Source organism: Lepus europaeus, chromosome 18 (genome assembly GCF_033115175.1).
Source record: "Lepus europaeus isolate LE1 chromosome 18, mLepTim1.pri, whole genome shotgun sequence".
Taxonomy (NCBI): domain Eukaryota; kingdom Metazoa; phylum Chordata; class Mammalia; order Lagomorpha; family Leporidae; genus Lepus; species Lepus europaeus.
Genome location: NC_084844.1, coordinates 73,426,217 through 73,454,214, shown reverse-complemented (window position 1 = coordinate 73,454,214; position 27,998 = coordinate 73,426,217). Strand labels below are relative to the sequence as shown.

General features: G+C 40.3%; 3 pseudogenes; 2 read left to right on the top strand and 1 right to left on the bottom strand.

Moving 5' to 3' along the window:
• Nucleotides 1-9,558: 9,558 nt before the first annotated feature.
• The window catches only part of LOC133777375 (serine/arginine-rich splicing factor 3-like), a 391,636-nt pseudogene continuing 373,196 nt past the window's right edge, over nt 9,559-27,998 (bottom strand).
• Nucleotides 17,788-20,110, top strand: LOC133747026 (alpha-globin transcription factor CP2-like; annotated as a pseudogene).
• On the top strand, nt 26,055-27,264 carry LOC133747025 (ras GTPase-activating protein 4-like; annotated as a pseudogene).

Genomic DNA, 27,998 nt, shown 5'->3' with positions numbered 1-27,998 from the left:
TAGAGTTTTATTAAAAAGTATTTTGTGAAGCCTAAACATATATGGACTCCACAACAGTAAGCATAATTAATTGGTCAGGTAAATAATTAGTTGATGCAACTGCAAATATCAAGGTAACCTTACAAAATAGGTTAAAAGGGGAATAAACATAATGATAGAATATAGGCAGCAGTTTGTCATCATTGCATTAGTTAATTTGAGAAGCTTTTATATGTCAGTAGAACAAAGTGGCTAGATTAGGAAAGAAAGAGGGAGCCCTTAGTTAAAGTTCTGCTAAACAACATAATTTTTGGTTTGGCTATGTTCCACACACTATTAGGGCATCCTGCATTTTATCCGACAGACCCATTCTTGTAGCTGTGCAATTATCACATTGCATATACATATTGTCTTCCAGTGAAACATGTTTAACTTAAGCCTATAAAACTTAGCTTTAAATCTATGTTTCTGAAGAATTTTTAGGCTATAGAGTAAAACATTCAAGGATAATCTAAGAGAATCCAGAAAAAAAAGATGACAGTGAGGTGGGTTTGGTGCAACTGGCCTTTGTTTCCAGTAGGTCAATAAAATATTAATGGGAATGTACAAGACTAAATGACAGAAATGAGCAAAGAATAGACCCAGTCATTTGACCTGCTTTGTATCTTGGACATGTGTGACATGTGGAGAAATTGAAGTAATCATTGCTCATTAAATTGAACAGAAATGCATGGCTGAAAAAAAATAAATATTCATTAAATGATAACTGTGATTCTCATATAATGTTCTTATATTAGAAAAAAAGTAATACTTGTTTCCATGATGAGATCTGATGAGTCTTAAAATTAATAGAAAATATGTACTATGAAAACAACTATGCATTGATTTAAATATTTTTGCAGAAATACTTATCTTTCAATTCCATGTTTCTAAAATCTTCTCAATGTGCCCTTGTTTATATATGCTAAGAAATCTCCCCTGAACGTCATGTTGTTTTTGTACCACCCAGTGTTGAAGGTGAATCCTGTTTGACTTGTTTTCAGGTTGTAGATTATGATTAAAAAGAAATAAAATAGCATATTTGCAGGTGTTAAATTCTGGATGTTTTTGTTTTCAAATATTTATTTATTTATTTATTTATTTATTTTAGGTTTGGTCCAGCCCTGGCCATCATAGCCAGGGGAAGTTAACCAGTGGATGGAATATCATTCTCTCTCTCTCTCTCTTTTTTTTTTTTTTTTGGACAGGCAGAGTGGATAGTGAGAGAGAGACAGAGAGAAAAGTCTTCCTTTTTGCCGTTGGTTCACCCTCCAATGGCTGCTGGGGCTGGCGCATCATGCTGATCCGAAGCCAGGAGCCAGGTGCTTCTCCTGGTCTCCCATGCGGGTGCAGGGCCCAAGGACTTGGGCCATCCTCCACTGCCTTTCCAGGCCATAGCAGAGACCTGGCCTGGAAGAGGGGCAACTGGGATAGAATCCGGTGCCCCAAGTGGGACTAGAACCCGGTGTGCCGGCACCGCAAGGTGGAGGATTAGCCTGTTAAGCCACGGTGCTGGTTTTATTTATTTATTTGAAAGGCAAAGTAACAGACAATGTGAGAGAGAGATCTTCCATCTGCTGGCTCACTCCCCAAATGGCCACAATAGCTGGAGATGGGCTAATCTGAAGCCAGGATCAAGGAGCTTTTGGGCCTCCCATGTGGATGCAGGGGACCAAGTACTTGAGCAATCTTCCACTGCTTTCCCAGGTGCATTAGAGGGAGCTGGATCAGAAGCGAAGCACCTAGGACTCAACCCAGTGCCCATATCGGATGCTAGCACTACAAGCAACAACTTTACTCACAACACTGTGCCGGCCCCAAAGTTTTGGACTTATAAGAGAAATTTCACTGATTTCAAGCTAAAGATATTTGTCATCCATTCTCTCAAAGAGACTTGGCACTGTTTAGCAATAAACCCAGAGCACCCAACTTTACTATTCAGGTTGCCTGTCTATGCTGAGGTACATGCATTGCCAGCGGTCACTTCCTTGTGAAATTGGATTGTATTTAAAAACAAAGAAAAAGAAACCCCAGCCCTGTCCACAAACATGAAATTTAAAATAAATACATAAACCTTCAAATGCAACAGTCCATAGTTTCTTGCAGTTTCATGTTGTAAATTTTCAAAAACATAAAAAACCAAGAATAAAATGAAGAACAATAAGACAAAAAGAAAATACTTAGCAATACTGCTAATGACAATAATGTTAACATTTTAGTTATATACCCTCTACAAATTGTGTTCTTTCAAATTGTGACCCAAGCACACAGACCCCCATCACCATCTTAATAAACACTTAGAAATCTGGACTCTTTTGTAGAAAAGTGCTAATCTAACCCAGCCCTCATTTGACAAGAACTGGGAGACTCCAATTGTACACTGATTTATCCTAGTAAAAGGGAAAGAGAGCCAAGGCAAAACAGTCAAAATGAAGACAACTCTGATCATTGAGATTTCAGATAGTGAAGTTTAGAGCTGTTCTCATGGATCATCCACACATACATAATTATTTTTCACTTTCATTAATTTCCCAAATAAAGGCAAAATGCTGTCAATAAGCTTTTGGAAGGGCATTACAGAGTGTATTAACCAACTTTGCATGGGAGTATAATCTACACATTTCATTTCTCCAAGGTGGGACAGTGAACATATTTAACTAGCAAAAGGTCTGAATCAGGATTTCTAATACTCACTAAAAACACTTTAGAAGAAATATTTGCTTAACTTTATTTTTTAATGGTCAAGTAGCATAAAGCTCTAAAGAAAAAGAGTACTTTCAATTCATTGCCATTCTCACAGTGTTCTAAATGCTTCACTCTGGCTCTAAAACCAAACTACATCACAACAATTGTCAATCTCGATAAGTACTCAGAATATAAGTCAATGATGCACCGAGATTTGATTAGCCATATTGATAATTTTAAAAGAATTGGAAATAAAATACTAGGGATGGAGGAAGCAGATAGCATGGTAAAAATAGTCTTAGACTGGGGCCAGCACTGTGGTGTAGTGGGTAAAGCTAATGCCTGTAACCGCCGGCTTCCCATATGGGCACCAGTTTGAGTCCTGGCTGCTCCATTTCTGATCCAGCTCTCTGCTATGGCCTGGGAAACCAGTAGGGGATGGCCCAAGTCCCTGAGCCCCTGCACCCGCATGGGGACCAAGAGGAAGCTGCTAGCTCCTGGTTCCTGGCTTCAAATCAGCGCAGCTCTGCCCATTGTGGCCAATTGAGGAGTGAACCAGCGGATGGAAGGCCTCTGTCTCTCTCTGCCTCTCCTCTCTCTGTGTAACTCTGACTTTCAAATAAATAAATAGATAAATAAATCTTTTAAAAATAGCCTTCAATTAGTCCTGTATATAGTTCACATTCACCAGTAGGCATACAGGCAAACCTCTAAGGTAAACCTTTAAGCTACACTTGTTTATTTTCTTATATTTAATTTTTTCTATGCTTTGAATCTTATTTAAGAACAAATCTTTTGAAGGCATATACTCATTCTATTACTTGAGTGTTTATGGTTCTCACCACATTCAGAATTTTCAGATCTCTCTTTGACAGTTTTTATTGCCCTCTTATCCAGGTTAGTTGGAAGCATCACTTTACACTCCAAACTCAATTTTTCCCATACTTATGGTTTCTTTCTTAAAGATTTTGCTATTTTCTTAATAACTTGGATTTTATAATAGCATCCAGAACTTGTATTTTATTTTTTATTTTTATTTATTTTCATTTTACCTGAAAGGCAGAGACAGAAGAGAGAAAAAAGATCTCCTATCAGCTGGCACACTTCCCCAAATACCCATAGCAGCCTAGGATGAATGAAACTCAAGTCACTTGAAACTATCTTGGTCTTCCATGTGGATGGCAAAGATCCAGGTACTCAGTCAGCACCTGCTGCTTCCCAGATTGCACATTAGTATGGTGTGAGCTTGGACTTAAGCCATGTACTCTAATATGGTATGCACATATCCAAAGTGGCATCTTCACTGCCATGCCAATCACCTGCCCAAAGTCCTTTACAAATATATTGAACTGGGGCCGGTGCTGTGGCATAGTGGGTAAGGCCGCTGCCTGCAGTGCTGTCATCCCATATGGGTGCCAGTTCTAGTCCCAGCTGCTCCAATTCTGATCCAGCTCTCTGCTATGCCCTGAGAAAGCAGAAGTTGGCCCAGGTACCTGGGCCCTTCACCCACATGGGAGACCCAGAAAACACACAAGGCTCCTGACTCCTGGTTTTGGATTGGTGCAGCTCCAGCCAATGCTGCCAATTGGGGAGTGAACCAGCAGATGGAAGACCTCTCTCTGTGTAACTCTGACTTTCAAGTAAATAAAGAAATCCTTAAAAAATATATTGAACTAAAAACAAACAAACAAAAAATATATTGAACTAACTGGTGACTAACTTACTCAAGGGAAAATGCATATTTGAAATTATAAATACTAGTAAAGTGATGCGGGCAAGCCACACCTGTCGAACGGAACCTGAAGGAGGGAGTGGGAATGAAAAGAGGGACAAGGGCACAGAGAATGGAGCCAAGACAACAAAGCTGATCAAGGCTCGTTTATTCCAGTGTTTCAGTGATATTTTATACATAACCAGCTGCAGCTCAAGGCAACACAGAAGTGAACAACACAGGCAAGCAACTTATCAGGCTTTCTGCAACACAATCATAACGTAGTTAATTTTAGCGGAGTGTTCTTGTTTGATCATTCTCCTAGAGCATGGGAATAGGTGACTTTTTTTCCTCCCAGGAATTCCACAAGCCAAGACTGACCTTGACTTGTCTATCGTGTTTATGGGCTGCCTACAGTAAAGGAGACTATTTCATGTGCTTTGAGTGATGAATACTAGGGGTTCAGTATATTATAGCAAAAAGTTCTTACTGCCTGTATGCACGTGTTTGTCACTGTGTATTTGGGTACCTTTTTGAACATAAAGGAAAAGTATATTTCCAATTACACATTATAGTTTCATTTGAGCAATGCGACTGAGTGCTGGTGAATAGGATGTGGTCAGAGGTAATCAATTCTGAATCTGATACTTCAAAGATGCAACCCTTTCTTCTTTGTCTTGTAATCTACTTGGTAGATCAGCCATAGATGCTTATGCAGCAGAAGGAACTTCGATGTTGGATCTACTGCCTGGGCAGGAACTTCAGTTATGGCTTCCCTACATGGCAGTGGGTGAGACATGAGGGAACTTAAGAAAATTCATGGAAAGTGAATTAAAAGCATGAGTTTGTTTTGATATATGTGTTCTTTGCAAAAAAGGCATTTTTGTAATATATGGAAAGTACATAAGGTGAAAAATACATTTTTATGAATTTCAAATTGCAGTTGCACCAAAATAAAGCCATATATTTAATTCTGTTTTATGAACCTTTAAAATGTTTTTATATTTGTTTCTTTGAAACTTAAAGCAACAAAGAGAACTACTTCCATCCTCTGGATCATACCCCAGATGTTTGCAACAGCCAGGACTGGGCCATTCTGAATTCAAGACCAAGAAACTCCATCTGGGTCTCCAATGTGGGTGGCAGTAATCCAACCACTTAGGACATCATCTTCTGCCTCCCAGTAGGATTAGTATGAAAATGGATGAGAAGCAGAGGTAGGACTTGATCCCAGCACTCTGCTGTGACATCTCAAATGGTGCCTTAACCTGTTACAGCTCAAACCAGCTATTCTTTGAATGTTTTGAAGTACTTGCATACTTTTATTTTACCAAGTATCTGATATTCCAGGTGTGACTTATTACCTCCACAGTATCTACTTTCTCTGGCCAGTAAAGAATATCATGAAAAGATGATTGTGAAAAGAAATATTAGCAAAGACAAAACAAATCTTGAAATATGAAGATTAATAAGGAAATGGATTTCAGAGGATTGAAACTTGAGATGGTTTTTCTAGCAGGGGCAAATATCTGATAAAATGCTTATTTAGTAGATAGAAATTGTGTGATAGCAGATGACTCCATGAAATAAATCTAAGACAATAGTGTTCAGCAATGTGATGATTTCTAGGATGGGAAAATTTGTTTTCAAGCCTCAAAATTAAGCAACCAATATACTGAGACTTTGACAATGAAAATTGAGTAAGACTTTTTAGGAAAATAGTATGCTATAATTTAAGGACCACATTGAAGAAAAGGCTTTTTTTTTACCATCATTTTCCCACTGTTCTAAGGACATTCCCTTTAATTTGAGATGAAGAATCATGAACAGGAGAGAAGGAATAAAAATATGGTTCATATCTGTCATGCAAATTACTTCTAACAAGGTACTGTTTGGAATCAAAGTGACAAAAGGCCCACTGGGTCTTTGAAGATTTTGTTTAATAAACCATGAGCCTTAATTTACTTGCCATTACCAAAAACCTTGATGAGGCTGGCGCCATGGCAGAATTTGTATAAGGTGGTATCAGGATCACTATTTCACAGTGGTTTCTCAATGTCAGGAAATACCTCCTCAAAATGACTAAATAACTACAGTGCCAATACACATAACCACAAAAATATATTTTTAAAAAAGTGAGAAATATTCCAGCTCCAAAATCCCTAACAAAAGTGAAGTATTCACAGCAGACTCGTAGAATGGCACATGTCCTAAACAGCACTCTGGCCTCAGATGCAGCCCTTAAGGCATTCGGATCTGGCTAAAAAGTCCTTGAGAGTTTCTCAGGCATGGAAAGCTAAGACACTGTGGCAAAAAAAAGACCTAAATGAAAGATCTCTGTGAGTGAAATCCCAGCGGAAAGAATGGGCCATCAAAGAAGGAGGTACCTTTCTCTGAAGGGAGGAGGGAACTTCCACTTTGACTATGGCCATATCTAAATAAGATCAGAGTTGGTGAACTCAAGAGGTTTCCATAGCCTTGGCAGCTCATGACAAGAGGCCTCAGGTGATTACTGACATCATAAATAAGAGTGTCAATTGTTAAACCAACAACAGGTGTCACTGTGCACTTACTCCGTCCTTAATGTGTTGTGCTATGTGAATTAATGGTGAAACTAATACTAAAGCAATTCTCTATACTTTGTGTGTCTGTGTGGGTACAAACTGTTGAAATCTTAGTAAATACTAAGCAGATCTTCTGTATATAAAGATAACTGAAAATAAATCGTGATGAAGTATGGGATGGGAGAGGGAGTGGGAGATGGGATGGTTGAGGATGGGAGGGAGGTTATGGGGAGAAAAAGCCGCTATAATCCAAAAGTTGTACTTTGGAAATTTATATTTATTAAATAAAAGTTAAAAAAGAAAGTGAAGTATTCATCCAGCGGAGAAATTTGGTGGGATGCCTTTAGGAGAAAAGCTGAAATCAGGGGGATGTGGTAAAGGATTGTTGGTTTTCTGGAAGGTACATTGATGCTGCTGGGGCCTAGGAAGTAACTCACACAAGTTACCAGCTCATGCACTTATTTAATAGCCAAGAAATACAATGAGGAAGATCCACTGGGAAGAGAATCCAGTGTGAATGCTAGCAAAACTAAAAGCAAAGTAAAGAAAGTTCAAATATATGATGAAAAGAATAAGAGAAAGGAAGCTTTCAGAAAACAGACAGGATCCATCTTTTAGTACAATTTGTAAACAAAATACAACACCTTAGAATCATGATGCTAGAAGATTCTTCCTTGCCTGTCCACTAACAACCTACATAGAAGCTACATAAAAGAGCATAAAAGCCACTGTGCTCTAACATGAATGTGGAACAGGCACAGTAGCAGTGCACCCACAGAGCAACAGAATAAAAAAGCAACATGAAGAAACAAGAAAGACATGATCACAAAACATGAAAACAAAAAATCTAGCATTGCAAGGTGATCTGACATAGAAAAACATTAGATTGTGAAAAGACAAAATGGTCAGAACAACTCAAGTAATAGACAAAAATGTAAATACCAAAAAGGAAGATAATTAGAATTCAGTAAAAAAAGAATTAGAGAAGAAAAAAATGACTATAGAAAGGAAAATTAAACTGAAGGTAATACAAGAGTGAAGATAAAGAAAACATATTTGAGGGATCGGTGCTGTGGTGTAGTGGGCAAAGCTGCTGCCTGCAGCGTCAGCATCCCATATGGGCACCAGTTTGAGTCCCAGCTGCTCCACTTCTGATCAAGTTCTCTGAGATGGCCTGAGAAAGCAGGAAAACATCGAAAGTCCTTGGGTCCTGCACCCACGTGGGAGACCAGGAAGAAGCTCCAGGCTTCTGGCTTTGGATCAGCACAGCTCCAGCCATTGTGGCCATTTGGGGAGTGAACCAGTGGATTGGAGACCTCTCTCTACCTCTCTCACTATCACTCTGCCTTTCAAATAAATAAATCTTTTTTTTAAAAAAGAAAACAGATTTGAGAGGATACCAAGGTTGTACATAGAGAAGATAATTTAGCAATGGTGACAACACAGATGCAAGTTGAAACAATGGAACAGAACACATACTGAAAATCTAGAGTTAAAACACTTTAAGTGCAAAATATACTTGATCACCTATGTTTATGCAGTGCAAATGTGTTTAAGATTCAAACATTCAAAACTTAGACATGTTCTTATAAAACATAACATTGAAAACTTAGACATGTTCTTATAAAAGTATTGAATGTGTAAAGCAAAGGAAGATATTATGGTTATCTAGAAAGCTAGGCACTGATGAGGAAAATGAATGGTAATGAGGGGTTTCAAATTATCTGAAACTACAGAAAGAAAATGTAAAACCATAAAACACCTCTTAAACAGATGTGCTTAATGAGAATCTTTTTTAAAATTACACTTCACAAAGACATTTATAATTTTTTTAACCAAAACTTTAATCCCAAGGATTCTCACAAAAACATATTACAAATGACAGCATGAAAAAAATAATCTTGCACAGTAACTCAAAGTTCAGCAGCTCTACAATGTACCCTTAAACTGGCAGGACATTGGTATTTTCTGAAATCTCAAATTTCCCAATAAATACTGTTATATAAACAGCTATGTATTCTATATTGCAATTACATAAGGAACTTATCACCTAGGCAAAGGTAAACTTCCTCGAAACTTACTAGATTCTAGACCAACTAAGACAACCTCTGCCTAGAGTTAAGACTAGCTGGGTTTTTCCAAAAACCTCTAATCTATTTTAACGGTGCAGCTTTTTATTTTTACCTGCTGGCTTGCGTCACAGCAGCTCCTAAAGACTGCTTGCTCATCTACAGCTTCATACTATATACCAGCCGAGGGAAAAAGGACATTTTAGTTCAGTTTTTGACAGTGCTGTTTCTACAATATTAAAACATCACACTTTGTTTAGCTGGGCAGGATTTAGAGGTCATCAGTCTTGGCAAGACTAAAGCTCAAAAGTAAATTCAACCTTGCTTAAGGGAACATTGTAAAGTAACAATTCTTGGTATCACATGCCTCATATGATCCATTTCAAACCATAGAGAATGACAGCTTTTTGTGTGTCACTGTTCCAGGAGACAAATTTGAACAGCTAAAACATCTTAAAAATGCACCAAGCTTATGAAGTCTCAAACAAAACTTGAATTTACTGTACAAACTCCTGTCAAATGAAGTTATTTCCTGTACACCACTTCTCTTGCAAACGGATCTTCTATTTTCTTTCATTTGACCTAGATCGGCTATGAGACCTAGAGAAGGATCGGGACGGCTTGTGATTTCTCTCCCGAGACAGTGATCTTTCTCTTCTCCTATCTCTAGAAAGGGACCTGCTACGGCTGCAAGAGAAGCTTCTCCTTGGAGATCTGCGGCGAGGTGGAGGACTCCTCCTACGATAATCATCTCGAGGGCGATGACCCCAAGAGGGAGGTGGGGCACGATTTCGACTTCCCTTTTCACCATTCGACAGTTCCACTCTTACACGGCAGGCACACAGCGTTCTTCCATCTAGCTCTCGGACGGCATCAGCAGCATCCAGGGGGTCTTCAAACTCAACAAAAGCGAAGCCAGGAGGGTTTCTTGCAACCCACACACTTTGGAGTGGTCCATAATAGCCAAAGGCCCGTTCAAATTCGGTCTAGTTGCCATTGTTTCCAAGATTACCTACATACACCTTACAGTCCAATGGACAGGAATCACGATGCATTTCTAAATCTTAGGTTAGAAGCGCGGAGGCTCAACTCCACAAGCTCCCAAGGATCTTCCCGCTCTGCACTACTCTGCTCCGGCCCGGCTCCCGCAGATACTCCCTCTCCTTCGGCGTCCACAAAATGGCCGACATTTATAATTTTATTACTTTTTTCTGTACGATAAAAGCCATGTCTTTAACATGGTTTCAAGGACACAATTATACTAATACCCTTATGGATTAGGATTAATTTAAATTTTATTTATTGAAAGAGAGAGAGAGAGAGAGAGAGAGATTGATTCCATCTTCCATCTGCTGGTTGACTTACCCAAAATGGCCAAAATGGGCAGCACTGCTCCAGGTCAAATCCAGGCATGTGGAACTCCACCCAGGGTTCCCACATGTGTGGCAGGAGATCAACCACATGGGCCATCTACTACCTTCCCAGGTACATTGGAATCAGAGAACCTTATTGGCCCTTAGATATGGAGTGCCTGCATTTCCTGCGGTGGTTAACCCAATGTACCACAACAGCAACTCCAGATTATTTTAATTTTACATATGGGTCTTTCATTGATCTTCCAGCTATGGAATTCTACAATAGAAAAGCATTTATCTTTCAGATTATCCAGATCCAAACATGTGTAGCATACTATTAGGGAATTGGATGTCATATTTGTTAAAATTCCAATGCCCTGAAAGCCACTCTAGAAATAATGGTATTTAGGTAAAAGGCCTCATTATTTTAATTTAGGCGTAATTTTTATTAAAAGGCATCTGTTTAAAAGATGACTATAGCTGAAGAAAGAACCTAGGCTAAACAACTTTAAGTCTGGAAAAATATTTTTAATTGTATTTAAAGTATGCAGTTTTCATATATTTCATATATACAGATTTTGGAACATATTTTAACTTGATTAATACAGGCAGGCTGTCAGTTATTTATGATGCCATTTCCATGGCTTAAATCCCCAAACACAAGCCACCTCTCTCCTATTCACAACCTTTTCTGCTTTTAGTAGTAACTGTTATCCATAGTTTTCATTTAAAAATAAATGACAAAAGCAGTAGGAATACTCCTTGAAAACATAAACAGGCAATCAGGAAAAGTGGCTTATAAAGCAAAAGCTCAACATGATAGGATAATGAATTTGTGTTCTGTGAAAACTGTTAATTGTAGGATAACAGGTTGTCAGTAAAACAGGATGCTTCAAATGTAAATAGCCACAAAATATTGCTTGTAAATGTTAGATTTGTCTCTATGAAGCTGGTTTTAATGATTATAATGATGATTATAACGGAGATATAAAAAACTGGTTTTTAAGACTTTAAAATAATAATTTCTGTATTAATACAATATTTTTCTATTCAGTGAAACATAAACATAGAAAAAATTATGGATATCAATAAAGAAAATGATACAAAATGATTCCAGTTAAGAATACACAACGTCAAGCACTTGCATTGCAGTACTGTTGGTTAAGCTACCACCTGTGATGTTGGCATCCTCTGTGAAAGCTGGTTTGGGTGCCTAATGCCTCACTCCTAATCCAGCTTTCTGATAATGTTAATTCTAGTGCCTCCAGCAGCAGAGGATGGCCCAAGTACATGGGAGACTCAGATGGGGTTCCAGCCCCAGCCATTGTGGTCATTTGGGGCAATAAACCAGAAGTAGAAGATCTGTTAATCTCTAACATTGCTTTTCAAATAAAATATGTTGGCAACAACAACAAAAAAGCAACAGCAAACACTGTGAAAAATCATTTGTGGTCTTTTAAAAATACTTATTTATTTCTTTGAAAGTCAGAGTAAGAGAGAGAAAAAGTCTTCTATGCACTAGTTCACTCCCCAGATGGCTACAACTCTCACAGTGGCTCTAATTTGGGTGCAGCGATTGGTTGGGGATCAGCATCCCACACAGGGTCAGGCAGTGGTTTTAATGGTGGCTTTGGCTCAAGCATGGATTCAAAATCTTCTGGCTGGGAAATGTAGACCATGGGCTGTGGTTGATTGGTTAGAATGGTGGGAATTCAATTTTTTCTAAACTCATGGTAAGTCTATTGTAAAATACATATGTACTAAGAATTTTCAAAATTAGTTTGTTCGGTGTGGAGTATATTCAGCAATATTTTTGACATTTTTCTTTAGAAAAAAAGGAAGAGCTAAAGGAATTTTATAAGTTTTGTTACATAAAGGGTTGAAATAGTGAGTGGTTGAAAGTTGAACTGCTGTTTGCCTGATTGGTAAACCAACAAACTATAATTGATATCGAAAGGTTTCTCCTGTAATCTCTTATCCCTGGACTTGTCAAGTGAATTCTTTGCATGTTCAAAGTGGAAACCATTGATTTAGAACTACATTCTTTTCTCCTTGTTTTAATTTGATCCCCACCCTATGGATTTTTTCCTTAGGAAAGTCTTCCTCTCGGGAGATCATGGTGTCACGCAGTGTTTGGTTCTTTTGGTTTTGTTTTTAACTCTTGTCTCCCCTCATATAAAAGTACGATATGAAGCCTTCATTTAATCTCTACAGTTCATCTCATTTCAAACGTTTATGAAAGAAGCACTTCACTGAAAGTAGTGCTGTAAACGTTCTGCCATAGGAATACTTCTGTCTACATGCTTTCTCTTTCAAGAATTGGTCGTCATGCTGTGTGAGCTGTGTCTCTGACGGTGGGTGTCCCATTTTTATCCAGTATTCTTTATTTCATGAAGGAGTTGTATCAACATTCTGAACGCAAGGCTGTGATATGGATCCAGAAGGCTGTTTGAACTTTTGAAACCTTGTGTGGGATTGATGGTGGTGCCAAGGATTGAAAGGCTAGTATGAGCAAGGGAAGGAGAGAGCGTGTGCAGAGACTTGGTGGTGCATAATGGATATTTTTTGTCTTGACGAGATGTGTCTCTCAATCCTGTGGCTTTGGTGCGAGAGTGTGCAGAGAGCAATGATAGCAAATAATGTATGAATTTTTTTTATTTTATTTTTTTAATTTTTTTTAACTTTTATTTAATGAATATAAATTTCCAGTGTACAGCTTATGGATTACAATGGCTTCCCCCTCCCATAACTTCCCTCCCACCCGCAACCCTCCCCTCTCCCGCTCCCTCTCCACTTCCATTTGCATCAAGATTCATTTTCAATTCTCTTTATATACAGAAGATCAATTTAGTATAAAGATTTCAACAGTTTGCACCCACATAGAAACACAAAGTGAAACATACTGTTGGAGTACTAGTTATAGCATTAAATCAAAATGGACAGCACATTAAGGACAGAGATCCCACATGAGGAGCAAGTGCACAGTGGCTCCTGTTGTTGACCCAACAAATTGACACTCTAGTTTATGGTGCCAGTAACCACCCTAGGCTGTCGTCATGAGTTGCCAAGGCTATGGAAGCCTTCCAAGTTTTCCGACTCTGATCATATTTAGACAAGGTCATAAAAGAGAGAGTGAGGATAGTAACCAATGATCCTAAGAGTGACATTTACCAGGTTTGAACAATTATACAGCATTAAGTGGGGAAGAGGACCATCAGTACACACAGGTTGGGAGTAGAGCCCTTGGTGGTAGAGGTTATGATAACAAGGAATGAGGCCCAAGTGCACTAGACAGGGCCTAGAACAAAGGACAGAGTCATTATTAGAGGAGCTAAGAAAGGTGCTGTCTAAGCTACAATTACGTTTTCTGACTGAGAGGCAAATAGAACCTGATAGAAGGGGCTTGATAATAATCTGGTGGGCTTTAGGCCTTTAAGTTAAGAGGCCCTGACCTATCTCTCTCTTCACATGGGGTACATCCTAAGGGAGGTGTGAACCACCTGGGGGAAGGCACCCTGTTGACTTTCATTACTTAGCTGGCCTGGGAGGAGAGCTGGCCAGGTAAAGGCAGGTGGCATCTCTAACAAGAAATTTACAGTTCTGCCTGCAATGTTGCTGACCCTACTTGACCATACCCTCAGCTGCAGTGGTCACTTTGGAAGTTGGGCTGAGTGAAGGGCTTTTCAGCTTAGAGCCAATAAGATCTGTGGCTCTGACCTGGGCATCCTTCGACTCCAGGGCAGGTCCATTTCCAGTGATCCAACTCTTGGCAGAGCTGCCAGGGCTCTTCACAAGCTGACTTCTGCTGAAGCCCAGGCTTACCACATTGAAAGCCACTGCAGTAGACTGGCCTGTTGGGTCTCCTTGAGGGCAGATCACTGTACAGATCAGCCATTAATAGGCCTGCCACCCATTGCTTCTGATGCCTAGCTTTCTTTTCCTCCTGGTTTGTGTTAAAGCAGACCAGAGGATGCAAGTCAAGGGAGTGCCCATGTCCCATCTCTAATCTTCGGTGGCCTGAACTACAAGTCTATAGTCACAGGCATGTTCTGTAGTAGTTTTTCTAAGGTAGACAATGCCCATGAGGAAAATTATATTCTCACTTTAAAACTTTCTTTCCCTTTGGTCTGAAAGGGAGGTTTTTTCTACTTACTGCTTATTTCACTGATGGCGAAGAATGAGATTATTATTTAAGTTCTTATTTTGGCTATGCTATTACAGAAAAATGTTAGCCATCTCTTTTATAAGGTCTAAAGATTAAATTGTGCATCCTACAGATTCCTTCATAATAGAATTAGTTTCCTACGTTGAAGAGAATAGAGAAATGAAAGAACAAGTTGGGCTTAGAATAGAGAAATGAGGGAGCAAGTCCTAGATCACTTGCTGACAATAGCAATATCACATGAATACTTAGCAAACAGTTTCAACCATTAGATAACAACTTAAGAAAACATTTACCAGAAGGTCCAATGCCTTCTATAAATTTTAAGAATCATGTATTTGAAAACACCTCTTAAATATCTAACATGGGGTAGTTTGTTTAACCAGTAAACTTAAGCACAACCATATAAAATGTTTTTAGTTTCTTTCTACCAACAAGTTTAAAACATATGATACACAGATTCAGGTCACACAAATTAAAATGTATCTTTGATTGATTTTAGCAGCTTAAATTTATGGACAATCTTATCTATAAGCCATTTTAAATAAAACTCTTAATAAAATTTCCCCATGTGGACATACAATATGTACACACATATAACATAGCATAATAGACCAATATAGCAGTTTTAATAATAGCTTTTAAAATCTTTAACTCTTTTTGTAGATTGCCAATTGATTTGAATTGCTTTTTGTTTTTAGTAACCTCAGTTAACCATACTTTCTCTCAGTTGTTACTGTTAATACATTATTGGCTTCATCTGTTTACAGAGCCATCCCAAAGTACTGAATACAATAAAAGTGGCTGGAAAAAGTCCATAGGAACCTATAGGAGGACAGCTAAACACAGAACCAACAACGCTTTAGTTTTATGAGCAGCACATCATATATAACTGTGGATGACAAAAGACTTTAAGTCGCCATGTTTAAAATTATAAACTCATCAACCAACAAGAGGCACTTGCTTACTTCACAGTATTTTTGAAAGCACCTGTAGGATTTTACAAGTATTTAACCCTTTAGGCCTCTGGGGCTTTCTCATTAAGATAACCATCATGTCTAGTAACACAAGATCATTAGACTTTTTAATTCTCAAACATTTGTATTAATAGCATTTTCCATTATAGAAACTTAAAGTTTGGTACCACATCACATCTTGACAGTACTTCTAATATAATCCAAATAGCCTGATAAGTTGGTGTCTCTATAAGATGAGAGACATAGGTCCTTCGATTTTTTCAGTTGGGCCCAAACTGGAAAAACCAAAGTCCAAGATTTACTGGAAATTTTAGAGTCCAGATTGTTTGAAACTTTGATTTTTTGAATGCCTGTCAAGAATGCCAAGAAGGCTCAAAATCCAAAATATCTGGTTGAAATAAGATTCCTTAAAATCACGACATAACATAAACCAAATTTGATCATTGTTACAAGGTGATTATTCAGATCTTTGAAAATAAGCACATATTTAAATAACCCATAGCTCTTAATAAAAATTCAGCTGTTTTTGAACAATTAGATTTTAACAGACATCAAGAGAACATAATAGATTACTTTAACACATTGCTTTAACAGAGCATCAGAGTTTAATTCTATGTCAAAGAGAAATTGAGCTTCCTGTGATCTTTTGCTGTGAGGTTTCCTTCCTTTACCTTCTTTCATATTGGTGACCATGTTTCTGTGTTTCTGTGTGTAACACATCTTTAAGCATCTTTTGCAGGGCAGGATGAGTGGCAACAAATTCTTTGTTTCTGTTTGCTATGAAAAGTCTTAATTTCACCTTCATATTGCATTCAAAAGACATCCATATCTGTTGGAAGACTTTAAGTGAGTTTTGTTCCTAGATAACCCATGTTGGCTGAATGTGTTACGTGAAATGATACTTTTATCCCCTGCCCCTTTGTCAACCGCTGTGAATGCTGTATGGTGTGTGTTTCTCCTGTTGCTGATCTGCAAGTGTGGTCATGTGAACTGAAGCTGCTGGGGTGAGAACATGGACTGAGCTTGTGCTGTGCTTTGCAGGAGTACTTGGAAGCAGAGTTCCCCAGTGAGCTCAGGTGTCTCCAAGAAGGGTGGAAGTTCAAATGTCTGTTAGCTACCCATAAGAATGCTGTTTGCTGCAGTTCTGTGTCCTGTGCTTGGACGCTTGTTATCAGAGTTGTCAATGTTGGAAATTCTTAAATAAAACTGATTTAAATAATAAAAAAAGAAGTATCCCTTTCATAAACTTAGCTAAAAGTGTCCTAAATCAAATATTAATAAAGGAAATCACATATAAAACATAAAAAATCAATAGCAAGCAATGCATAATAAAAAAATGCAAGAGTGGTTAAGATTCCTTACAAGTCACCCAGGCAGGTAAAAAACTACAAGAAGAAAATCACATGCTCCCTTTGGTTACTTGTTTAAAAGCATTTAATAAAGTTCAACATGCAATTAAAAAAAAACTGAGAAAAGAGTAACAAACAAAACACAACCACAATGCAGAGAGTTTTGTAACCTAATCAACAGAGAAAGGAACCTACAACAAACACAGCTAATACAGAGTCGTTTAAATCTTTTTCCCTGAGAGTAAACCTAGAAGTCGGCCCAAGCGGTGGGAGAGGGCGCCATGACTGGTTGGCGCTGGAGCCGCGGGCCTTGGAGGGCCCTGGCGAGTCTGGGTTTCAATCCAGGGCTGGACTTCCTCCTTCCATGTTTCAAGGCCATGAAGGGCTGCGAAGGGCAGGGAGTTGGCCCAGCAGGAAACCTCGACTTGGTTCTAAGAGCCCTGAGGTTGAGAAGGGGTGACCGGAAGTGATCTTGGGCTGACCAGAGCGAGGCCTGAAGGGGAACAAGCAGGTCCCCGGAGGGAGGGGACTTTCCAGCAGACAGAGCAGGGAAAAGGTGGAAGACGACGTGGGAGCGCCGGGCTTGCTGGGGTGGCTGCTGCTGGGAGCTCTGGATAGCCCAGGGGAGGGAGCGGGGAGTTCGGTGTGGGATAGTTGAGCTGGGAGGACTCGGGCTCCAGAGAGCTGGCCAGGGGGTATTCTTGGCAGTCCTGGTAACAGAGAGCCAGGAGCCAAGGGTGTGAGCGATTAGTTGTGCAGACAGTGCCAGTGGGGGGTGGGCTCTGCGCTGGGAGCTCTGGGTTTGGAGTTTCCTCGCTGTCTTGGCGCGTTGAGTAGAACCACACTCCGTGCCTTTGTACAAGAACCGGTGTCTCCTGAGGCGCGGAGGGAGCCAGCATGGCCTGGGCTCTGAAGCTGCCTCTGGCTGATGCGGTGATGGAATCCAGACTGGTGCAGGACTTCGATGCTAGCCTGTCCGGGATGGGCCAGGAACTGGGTGCTGGAGCCTATAGCATGGGTGATGTCCTTGCATTGCCCGTTTTGAAGAAAGAAGAGTCAAGTTTGCCTGCTGATAATGAGAATAAAATCCTACCTTTCCAGTATGTGCTTTGTGCTGCCACCTCACCTGCTGTGAAACTCCATGATGAAACCCTGACATATCTCAGTCAAGGACGGTCTTGTAAAATTCGAATGGTAGACAATAGAAAACTTGGAGAACTTCCAGAAATTAATGGCAAATTGGTTAGAGTAAATTCCGCGCAGTGGTCCATGAGAGAAGGCTACAGTACACTGAACATCAGCAGCTGGAGGGCTGGAGGTGGAACCGACCTGGAGACAGATTTCTTGACATAGATATCCCAGTGTCTGTAGGTATAATCGAGCTCGGGCTAATCCAAACCAGCTAAACACAGTAGAGTTCCTGTGGGACCCTGTGAAGAGGACATCCGTGTTTATTCAGGTGCACTGTGTCAGCACAGAGTTCACTAAGAGGAAGCATGGTGGAGAAAAGGGTGTGCTTTTCCGAGTACAAATCGACACCTTCAAGGAGAATGAGAATGGGGAATATACGGAGCACTTGCACTCAGCCAACTGCCAGATCAAAGTCTTCAAGCCCAAAGGTGCAGACAGAAAGCAAAATCAGATAGGGAAAAAATGGAGAAATGAACACCCCATGAAAATAGAAATACCAGCCTTCCTATGACACGACCATCCTCACAGAGTGTTCTCCATGGCCCGAAATAACATCCGTCAATAATTCCCCATCACCTAGCTTCAACAGCTCCCACAGCAGTTTTTCTCTTGGGGAAGGAATTGGTTCACCAAACCACCAGCCAGAGCCACCCCCTCCAGTAGCAGATAACCTCTTGCCAACAACCACACCTCAGGAAGCTCAGCAGTGGTGGCATTGAAACTGGTTTTCTACATTCTCAAGGCTTTTCACAGACTTCCCAGGGGCAGATTTATTGAAACCAGAGGTAATGGGATTCAAATTTGTGGCCCTGCAGATGGAATCAGGGTTTTTAATTCATTAGAAGGCTGGATGGTGGCTGGCACCACAGCTCACTTGGCAAATCCTCCACCTGCGGTGCTGGCACCCCAGGTTCTAATCCCTGTTGGGGCACCGGGTTCTGTTTCCAGTTGCTCCTCTTCCAGTCCAGCTCTCTGCTATGGCCCAGAGAAGGCAGTGGAGGGTGGCCCAAGTGCTTGGGCCCTGCACCCACATGGGAGACCAGGAGGAAGCATCTGGCTCCTGGCTTTGGATCGGCGCTGCGCGCCAGCCGTAACAGCCATTTGGGGGATGAACCATGGAAGGAAGACCTTTCTCTCTGTCTCTCTCTGTCTAAGTCCGCCTGTCAAAAAAAAAAAAAAAAAGGCTGGATGGTGCATCCAAGGTTAACCATTTATGTTTGTCAGGAATCACTGCACTTGAGAGAGCAGCAGAAGCATGAGGATGGAGACTCAAATGGTACTTTCTTCATGTACCATGCCGTCTACCTGGAAGAACGACAGCTGTGAATTGACAGAGAAGATTGCTCAACTTTTCAGCATTCCCCCGCACCAGATTAGCCATATTTAGAAAAAGGGGCTGACAGGGATCCATGTGCTCATCAGTGAGATGATCAGGAAGAAGCCTGTTTTATTCTGGACACAATGAAAGCAGAAACCAATGATAGTTACCATATCATACTGAGGTGGGGGCATTCTGTGCTCAGAGGCTACCATTTCCTTCACCTCTTGCAAGCTGACTTCTTCGAGATGGGCATGAACTGTGATCTGCAGGCACCTCGCCCATCTGTGTATGGAGGAGTCTGGGCCATGGAGGCAGAATCCCAGCCGTCTGTGTTGGCTCAAGCTTTCGTGGTACACACAGATCACTGCCCAGCATGCAGCTCTGCAGCCGTTTCCTAGTTACAGCTTCTGGATCCTGTGGCTGAATGTCAGTAGAAACTCCTCATCATTTAGGGTGTTTGTAGGGCATGATGATGAGGAGTACTGTGTGCTGTTGTGTGGAAAGATGTTATATGTAATATGGAGCCATGTAATTTTTACCTAATATAAAAATGTACACCTATATTCCTAAGACTAGGCTCTCAGTCTCCTTTGCATTGAACATGTGAGCATCTCTGCTTTTTGCCACAGTTGGTCTTTGAAAACTTCACTAGTGAGGAGAAATATGGAGATAATTTTTCTTTTGGTTCCCCTGTAGTGTTACGACTAGTAATAATTTTAGCTAACACTCAATGGGCCAGGAAGTGAGAGAAATTCTTCATGGATTGTCTTGGTCAATCCTCTTAATAACCATGTATGTATGTAACTGTGTTAGAGGGGCAGGAGGCCACTGTAACTTGGTACTTGAAAGTCATCTTAGACCTTACACATTATCTTGACAGGTGATCATCTGCCTTTGAACTCTCAAAATAGACATTTTAGCTAGTCACATTTATGAGTGCCTTAAAAATTATTTCTGTTCCCTGATAACCTTCCCAATCCCAAAGATACAAGTCTAGATTCCTAAATTATTTATAATTTATAATTTAATATAGGGTACTTTTTCAAGAATATTTGAGTATAATTGACATATAAAATTTGTATATACTTAGATTCTGTGACCTGATATTTTGATATGTGAGAGGACTTTTAAAATATTATGGAAAATTCATGATATCTTGTAATCCCATTTTTCACAAACTTCTTTGTGAGGGGACTTCAGGTTTGTGGAAAATTCACATTTTTATCGTATTTTTAACCTTTTTGTGTCTCCTTGTACATATACATTATTTAATGATAGGACAATCAACCAATCTTTCAGATTATTTGTTTATAGAAGAGTACTTAAGATCTTAACAAATTGTGACCATTTAATACTGTATTTATATTCAATATACTGCACTGTGTGTTAGGTCTCAAGGAGTTAATTTATCTCCTAACTGCAAATATGTGTCCTTAAACTACCATCTTATTTCCTGCATTCTCAGCCCCTGGTAACCACTATTCTGTTTTATGCTTCAGTTTGATGTTCTTAGATTCCTCATGTAAGTGACAACGTGTGGTATTTATCTTTCTATGCCTTACTTCAAGCATTCTGATATCCACCTCCATACATTTGGATCCATGTTGTGACAAAAGAACATATTTTTTAGTATTGAATGTGATTCATGGTGTGTGTGTGTATCACGTTTTCTGTATTCATCTGTTGACTGTGTGGCTATTTTCATATCCTGTTCTTGTCTTCTGAATAATGCTCACATGAACAAATGTACCTTTTATTTTTTTTAAGATTTTATTTATTTAGTTGAGAGGTAGAGTTACAATGAGAGAGAGAAAGAGAGTAAGAGACAAAGAAAACTCTTCCCTTTATTGATTCACCCCCCAAATGGCCTCTATGGCCAGAGCTGTGTGGATACAAAGCCAGGAGCCAGGTGCTTCCTCCCAGTCTCCCATGCAGGTGCAGGGGCCCAAGCACTTGGGCCATCCTCCTATGGTTTCCCAGACCATAGTAGAGAGCTGGATTGGAAGAGGAGCAGCCGGGACCAGACCGGGACCTATATGGGATGCCGACACAACAGGCAGAGGATTAACCCACTGCGCCATGGTGCCAACCCCCAGGTTATCTTTTAGATAGTGATTCTAGTTCCTTTGGATGTATTTCCAGTAGTGGGAAAGCTTTGTCTTTTGCTAGTTCCATTTTTAATTTTGTTTGAGACACCACCATAGTGTTTTCCATTTTACATTCCCACAAACAATTCTATATATTTCCTTTCCCCCACATCTGGTTCAATACTAGTTATCATGTTTATTTTTGTATAATAGCCATTTTTACATCTCTGAGGTAATAACCCTTGTGGCCTTTGTTTTTTTTTGTTTTTTTTTTTTTTTTTTTTTTTTTTTTTGGACAGGCAGAGTGGATAGTGAGAGAGAGACAGAGAGAAAGGTCTTCCTTTTTGCCGTTGGTTCACCCTCCAATGGCAGCTGCGGCCGGCGCATTGCGCTGATCTGAAGCCAGGAGCCAGGTGCTTCTCCTGGTCTCCATGCGGGTGCAGGGCCCAAGGACTTGGGCCATCCTCCACTGCCTTCCCGGGCCACAGCAGAGAGCTGGCCTGGAAGAGGGGCAACCGGGATAGAATCCGGCTCCCCAACCGGGACTAGAACCCGGTGTGCTGGTGCCACAAGGCAGAGGATTAGCCTGTTAAGCCATGGCGCCGGCCTCCCTTGTGGTCTTGATTAGCAATGCTGAGCCTCCATGAAGTAAAACAGTGGATGGGAGTATTATCTTTCCCTCTCTGTCTGTCTCTCTGTGTGTCTGTTTTTTCAAACTCATTAATTAAGAAATTTCTAAAAACTACTTGGAGTAATTGGTAAAATCAGAGTTAGATTTTAGGAGTGAGTTCCTAGTGTTACATAGAATGGCGGGGTGACTATAGTCCACAGTAATCTATTCTATATTTTACAAGCAAATAGAAGGCTCTGATAATGAAGTGTAATGTCAAAATAGGGAAAATTGTTTACCCTGATTCATCAGTACACATTGTATGTATAAATTAAAATTTCACTCTGTAGTCCATATATGTGTATAATTCATGCCAAGAAATAAACTCCAAACAGCATTTTACTTGGTGTATCAGGTTAAGGGGTGTTAAAACATTTAAGTTAGTTTCACGTCTAATATTATGGTCTTTGGAGTAGTTTATTGGAGGGTGAACCAACGGCAAAAGGAAGACCTTTCTCTCTGTCTCTCTCTCTCACTGTCCACTCTGCCTGTCAAAAAAAAAAAAAAAAGACTAATGTAATCTGGAAATAACAGAATTGGTATGTTGTCATGCTAAGTGGAGCAATTAGGAGGCAGTGTTTACCTTAAGTTGATGCTAAATACATCTTTTAAATAGTTTCACATAAGAAAAATGAAGTATTTCTTTAAGTGTATTTGGAATTAATTTGAATTAGGCAATATCAAATAATAAATATGGAATTAAATGTTAAGTTAATTTTGGTGCAAAAATTTCTCAAATAAATGCATAGTTTTCCATACTAAACATTGTCCATTGAATGGTAAAGGCCCCTTGTGTTTAGGGTATTATATATTTTTGAACCAAATTGAGCAAAATATGTGCCACCTTGGCATATTTGTTTGTCTTCAGTTTCTTCTGTGAAGCCCAAAGTCAGGAACCTGTCTGCTTAGCCATACTGTTTTTAGTGACTATTCCGTGCTTGTCATAGTTTTGGAGTTCCATAATCATAAGCACAGTCTAAAATAAATGCAATTTTATTAATCCCAAATTATTCTTATTATTTACCATAACTCCTCATCCACCATTAACCCCAGACTGCCATTAATCTAAACTCTGTCTCCAGAGATTGGCCTTTTTTTTGGATACATTACAATGTGTGGGCTTTTGCTTCTGATTCTTCTCTTCCTTAAAAAATTATTTTGTAACTACTTCCCAGGAATTATATCCTATAGAAAACAAGAAATAACAAGAAATGTTATACATTAATATGCACATCTATGTTAAGGACATATGTAATGTATTATAGAAAACATAATGAGATAATGTATGTAATATAAATAGCCTACATTGGTTAAAATATTTCATACATATAATACAGGGATACCTCAGAACTTTAAGGACATTGTTAATGATGCTATATCATAAAGTTGGAATATAGTCTAATAGCCAATAAGTAAATTAATAAATTATCGTACATATACAATAATGTAGTATGCATCCATTTTCAAAATGAGGATAGATCAAACTTATACTGATTTTTACACCATTGCAGTATATTTAAATCCTTTGGTTTGATGATACAACTTAGTAAATTTAGTTAATATTATTTGAGATATCTGTTGATGTGCAAAGAAAAGCCCCATGCTACTCTGGCTTTCTGATCTGTTTCTAAAAAATGACTAATCATGAGATTTTTGGGTTTTGCTCCCAGTGCATTAATGCTCAAATGATAGACACTCAAATTATTGTGACTGTTGTTGAGGGATTGCATACAATGTTACATACTCTGTAACATTTCTGAATGATGGATAAAACCTACTAAAACATATCAAAGGATCTTTGATCTTCTAAGCATAGTGCTGGCAAACTTTTTTGTAAAGAGCCAGAAAGTAAATACTTTATGGTTTATGAACCATAATATCTCTGTTGTTGCCTAAAATATGCATAGACTGCAAGTAAATAGGTGTGGTTGTATTCCAACAAAACTGAATCTACAAAAATAGCAAGGAGCTGGATTTGGCCCACAAGGACTGCTAATGCAGTGACTCTTCCTGTTCAGAATACCATGCATGCATGTCTCTGCCCATTTTAGAGACAGTGTGTGCCACACCACATTTTTCAAGAGGGAGCTCAAATAAAGCTTCAAAGCTTTACATATATAAGAAGATTACTTTCTACATTTTCCTTTTATTAAACAATTCAAAATTTAATATGATTAAGAACTTTTATCTTTCACTAGGATAGGATTAGATGGGGTTTACCAAGCCTTTGAAATTTTTCAATCTTCCTGTGGTATTAGAAGTCTAAACAAAATGATAACTAGAACACTTAATACATATTTGGGAATTGTCAAGAGGTCCTTTTATTCTCTAACTTTAGAAATGTATCATTTAGTGCCTTGGTCTGCCTTTTAGTGCTACATATGCATTTCACAGTTTAAAAACAGTGAAGTGTTGCAAATTTAATTTATAATTGTTATTTAAGGATTAGAAAACACAGATAAAGGAAAATTAGATCATATATGATTGTCACTCAGCAAAAATACTGGTGAGAGTACTGTCTTTCCTCTCTGTTGTAAATATCATTTCCCTTTACTCCTTAACTCATTCCAGTAACTTCCAATCCCAGGATCCCTCTTTTTAAACATAGAATTGTTCTACAGTACAATCTTTGAGATTCTTTCTAATGACTTTTACTACCGTGTATGTACTAATGATTTCCAAATGTGTATCTCTAGCCCAGGAACCTTCCTTCACTTCAGATTAGCGTATCACACTGCCTACTTGAGATCTCTCTTTGGATATCTATTGTGTATTTAAATCCTAACAAGTCCTTGTTTATCATACCTGCCCCTTATATAGTCTTCCTACTTAAAACCCTTAAAAGTAAAAAATCTAGTTTTAAAAAATTACTTTTCAAAATTAGTTTTAAAAGTAAAATCTACTGTACATGTTAAAACCTGTCTGCTGGCCAGAAGCCCTGGGTTTGAATTTGGGGTCTGTGGCCAGTGGGCTGTATGAGTTCAGGTAAATCACATGGCCTTCTTGTACCTAGTTAATTCCTTTTTTTTTTTTTTTTTTTTTTTGGTCAGGCAGAGTGGATAGAGAGAGAGACAGAGAGAAAGGTCTTCCTTTTTGCTGTTGGTTCACCCTCCAATGGCCGCTGCGGCCGGCGCATCACGCTGATCTGAAGCTAGGAGCCAGGTGCTTCTCCTGGTCTCCCATGCGGGTGCAGGGCCCAAGGACTTAGGCCATCCTCCACTGCCTTCCCGGGCCATAGCAGAGAGCTGGCCTGGAAGAGGGGCAACTGGGATAGAATCCGGTGCCCCAACCAGGACTAGAACCCGGTGTACTGGCTCCACAAGGTGGAGGATTAGCCTGTGAAGCCATGGCACCGGCCCTTAGTTACTTCCTTTGCAAGATGCCTAATATGTTACCTACCTCACAGAACTGTGAGGATTAACAATGGTTTAACACAGGAGCAATGCTTAATACAACACTTTGTAATTGTGTAATATGTACTGAAAAATCTACTGTCATCAATACGAAAGCTTTCTCTCATAGTGACACCTTCCAAAATAGATTTTAGTGACACAGAATCTTAAAATAGCAATGACGATCAAACCTGGTTTATTTATTCCTGCATGTGATAAAAGTAACACTTTCTTTTCTCTTTTGCTTTGTTAGAAAGTTTGACATAAAGTTATTTCTTATTAGTAGTGTATTTTCCTTGTTCATACATGTTGCTCCTGAAGTTGACCCCATTTGGAGAGTATTACTGTACATTAAATCCCTAAGTGGAGCACTTAGGAGGTAACACTTTATCTTAAATTGATGCTAAATACATTTTTAAATTTTTTTCATGTAAGAAAAATGAAGTATTTCTTTAAGTGTACATGGAATTACAATATATGGAATTATTATGTAATGTTGCCTCTTTCGCAGAAACTCTCTGGCCTCAAACTCCATGGAGTCTTTTCTGAAGGTGGCGGGGTGCGGTATCTGCACGCCCCATCCTTGACAGGGTGTTTGAAAAGAAGAAGTACGCGGAGCTGGACCCCAGCAAGGTGGAAGTTAAGGACATAAGGCGCTCCGGGGTGCACCGCCCTCAGATGCTGAGGTGCTGGAGCAGGGTGCACAGACGCTGCGCGCCCACCTGAGGGCGCTGCTGAGCGCACGCTGTCGCTCGGTTCGCGCATGCCCCGCCGTGGCCGCGCCACCTTCCTCCTGCTCTTCCTGCGCGTGCACGTGCGCGAGCGCTTCCCCAGCTCCCAGCAGGAGAACCTGCCGCTCCTCGCCGCCACCAGCTTCCTGTGTGTGCGCTTCTTCTCTCCGGCCATCATGTCGCCCAAGCTCTTCCCCCTGCGGAGCGGCACGCGGACACCAGTACCGGTCGCACCCTGCTCCTCTGGCCCAGGCCGTTCAGAAAGCGGTCAGCATGGACACGCTGGCGCCCAGGGCCGAGGAGGCGTGGATGGAGCCTCTGCAGCCCGCAGTGCGCCGGGCGTGGGCCGCTGAGGGACCTCATCACCAAGCTCCGGACATGGAGGAGCAGGAGCTGCACCTGCAGCCGCTCTGAGCTCGCAGGCGCTGCCGCTGAAGGAGGGGCCGCTCTTCCTCCACAGGACCAAGGCCGAGGGCCCCCTGGCCGCCTCCTTCAAGAAGCTCCGCGTCTCCCTCCCCACCGAGGCCCTCAGCCGCGCCCAGACGCCCGGCTCCAGGAACAGCGCCCTCCTCAAGCTGGCCCACGTCCAGGCGGCCGAGAAGGGGGAGGAGAAGAGCTTGGGCAGCTCCCGCGTCCTGCGGGTCATCTACACGGAGGACGCGGGCGGCCCCAGACCGCCCACCTGCAGTGCAAGTGTGTGAATGAGCTGAGCCATGGCTGTGGGCGCTGCGGAAGTGAGTGCCAACAACCCGGCCTGCTGGGCTCCTGCTACCCCTGCGTCTTCCGCGGGTACAGGCGGAGCTGTGGCCACCAGAGGGACAAGTCAGGTTGGGGCTGCGACAGGACGCGGGTGCAGGGGACCCTGCGGCAGTGGAGTGACCCTCTGGACCACGATCTGGAGGCCCAGCTCCTCTCCAGGCGCCTGTGGGGTGGGTCCTGCGCCACTGGAGAAGTGTCTGGAGCTGTCTGCAATATCCAATAAGAAATATGGAATTAAATGTTAAGTTAATTTTGGTGCAAAAATTTCTTAAATGATAGTTCTTTCATACTAAACATTGTCCATTGAATGGTAAGGACCCAGGACCCCCTGTGTTTATGGCCTTAAATATTTTTGAACCAAAATGAGCAGAGTATGTAAAACCTTGTCATGTTTGTTTGTCTTCAGTTTCTTCTATGAAGCCCAAAGTCAGGAATCTCTCTGCCCAGCCATGATGTTTCAAGTGAGTATTCCATGCTTTGTCAGATTTTGGGAGTTCTATGATCATAAGCACAGTCTAATTATAAATGCATTTTCATTAATTACCAAATTCTTCATATTGTTTATAATAACTCCTCGTCCATCAGTAGCCCCAGACAGGCATTAATCTAAAGGCCATTCTTTTGGATATGCTAATGTGTGTACAGTTTGCTTCTGATTTCCTCTCTTTCTTAAAATATTTTGACTTTCATTATTATTGTGGTCTTTTGTTTCTTAATTGATGTGTATTGCCAAATAGTATGCCATTATAAAAGATATATTGCACATTATTTTTCTTACACATTAGTATTTGGGTTGCTTTCATATTTGGCTTTCATAAGTATTGCTCCAGTGAGCCTTTATTGGAATGTGGATTTTGTATCTTTTAGTGGCATACCTGGGAGATAAACTACTGAGGTGATAAACAGTCCCATGTAGGAAATGCTGATAAACTGCTGAATTATTGTCCATAGTGGCTG